The sequence below is a fragment of the Frankliniella occidentalis genome, unplaced genomic scaffold, assembly GCF_000697945.3.
Source record: "Frankliniella occidentalis isolate FOCC.00 unplaced genomic scaffold, Focc_3.1 Scaffold33, whole genome shotgun sequence".
Classification (NCBI taxonomy): domain Eukaryota; kingdom Metazoa; phylum Arthropoda; class Insecta; order Thysanoptera; family Thripidae; genus Frankliniella; species Frankliniella occidentalis.
In genome coordinates, this window is record NW_026267163.1 from 1,641,577 (window position 1) to 1,644,039 (window position 2,463).

General features: G+C 54.3%; 1 protein-coding gene across 1 annotated transcript in view; it reads left to right on the plus strand.

The window, feature by feature from the left end:
• The first annotated feature begins 558 nt into the window (after positions 1-558).
• The window catches only part of LOC113215094 (uncharacterized), an 8,764-nt gene continuing 6,859 nt past the window's right edge, over positions 559-2,463 (plus strand). The window contains exon 1 of the mRNA XM_052265985.1: positions 559-661. The gene's annotated coding sequence lies outside the window, so the exon portion shown is untranslated. The remainder of the gene's footprint in view (positions 662-2,463) is intronic.

Genomic DNA, 2,463 nt, shown 5'->3' on the forward strand with positions numbered 1-2,463 from the left:
AACGGTTGCGAACTCCAAAGAGAAATAGCTACACCCACTACCAGACTAAATATCTCTGTGGATGATTGATACGCACCAGGTTTTATAATCCATGACGGCCGAATCCTCAATGAATGTCTCAATCACAATTCCACTCATGAGTACCATGTTATAGAAACCTATAACCTCACCTCACCAGGCACGGAATAGATAGAGGTGCGCTTAAGACAACTACCACATATCCTGTACAACTTCACTGGCACTTCACGGTTAACAAGATAAGATTAGCAAAATATAAAATTGAGAGTATAGTTAGAAAATATGTAAGGAAAACGCAAAATGTTAACAGATTACATTGACCATTGACAAACACCAAACCAAAACATAACATAAGCGGAAGACGTATGAGCAGTATGAGAAATCTTAGGTCCGGAAGTTGATGGCGCTTGGCTTGGCAGCCGTTCCGCCATACTGTTTGTTTTGGTTGAATATGTTTGTCTGCATCTGAGAGATCTTATGATCTTCTCATTTCGTGTCTTGTGTGACTTTACATCTTATCCTTGTAGCAACGTGATAATTATTTAAGATGTAGCTGTACCGTAACTAGTTTTCGAAAACGGTAACTGCTCCCTTTTGTCCCCATTTGGAGACTTCTCTCAGACCAGAAGACTTCTGTTAAAAGGTGAGTGCAGCAAAGGATAATGACTATACTGGTGGACATTTATGTAACTCGCTGACTTTGGATAGACCAAAATGATAAACGAAGTCGACTCAAAACAACTGTAATTAATACGTAATAGAATAGTGACGGACAAATTTCACAGCTCCACAAAGACCCTGGCACGTTGGCACATTGGCATAATTGCGGAGAGTTGGGTTCAATTTACAAGTTTTGCAAGCAGTTTTGGAAAAGTTGAATACTCTCCATCAGCTCAGTATTTCTACTTAATGAAAATTGATAGCCTCTCACAACTTACTTGAATAACTAATTAGGTTGATAGTACACGCTAGTTTTACATCAAGGTGCATCCCAGTAAAAGCAGGCAGACAGTTACATCAGTCTACAGTCGCTCCCAACGGAATAAAAGAGGCAGCCTCTCAAGCTTCAGAAAGAGTCGGAGGGGGGCGTATAAAGAGAAGACCCCATTCTTCATTAGATTATTTTGCTGCCGGCTGGACTGGTCTTGCTAATGTCGTGGAGGATGGGGGAGAGGAGAGGGGGGCAGCGGGGGAGAAAATTAGTTTAAATGCGTCACTTTGGAGAAAGGGGCGCGACTTCGTTTACTTCCACCAACAATATCTCCGTAGAGAGTGGGAATGGCCTGGTCGAGTCGGCCCCGCGGGCCCCCCAGGGGGTGGGTGACGTGTGGGACGTGTGATTGGCTGTTTAATGCACGAGTTGTCGCCCCACCCCGCCCCACCCCGCCCCATGGAGGTGTTCGTTACGGACCGCATCACTTTCCTCCATCTCGTTCCACACCGTTCCACAGCGTGTGCTCTCATCCCTCTTCCACCCCTTCCCACTCTCCCGCACCTGCAGCTGCTGAATGTCATGCGCTGCTTGCCCCCCTCCCTGAACTCGCGCGGGGTCGCCCACGCGTACCCACGCGCCGCGCCGGGCGTATGGCGTGGCGGGGGGTGGTGGGCGTGGCGGGGGGTAGTAGACACACTACGCTGCGCACTCACAGACGCACACACCCATCAAGTTCTGTTTGGACACACGGCGGGGCCCTCTGGAGCCACACAGTTGGAGCGAGCGAGGTTCGTGGAACAAGCAAGCGCATACACGACGACGGCTCGTGGCCTAGTCTGCCGAGCTGCTGAGCCCGGTGGTGCTGATCCCCGTGCTGAGCCCCGGTGCTGAGCGGCTGAGCCGCAGCAGGCCTCGCCCCGCGCGCGCTGTGTGCTGCTCAGCTCCGGCCCCTTTGCTATCGATTCAAGCGGCTCGACCCTAGAGCAGACCGACGCCCCCCTGACTGCCTGCGGCGTGGTGTGCCGGGCGAGTGAGGGGGAGGGCTCGCCCCTCCCCCCCTCCACCCCCGGGGCCCCTGGCAGTGTAATGAATGGCACAGCCACATGCCAATGCACGCACATCACACACAGAGAGGAAGGGGGGAGACGGGGGTGCATACGACGACGGCGGTGGCGTGCGTTTGGAAGTCGATCTATTCGCGACTCGGACTTCCGGCCCCGCCAGCAGCGCCGTCGGGGAAGGAAGTCCCCCCCTGCCGGGGCGGCGGCGGGGCGTAGCAGCAGCGTGAGCGCGCCCGAGTTTGTATGTGTAAAGTAGTACATCGCGCCCGCTCGCGGTCCTGCTGCTGCAGAAGCTCTGTGGTCCGGGTCGGCGAGCGGCGGCGGCGCCCCTTGTCGGGGGTCAGGGTGTCCCGCCGGTGTCCCCCTCCTCGGCCTCCTCCTCCTCCACCTCCTCCTCCTTCGGCGGCGTGCTCCCCGTCATTACCGGGGGAAGCAGCAGCGCGGTGATGT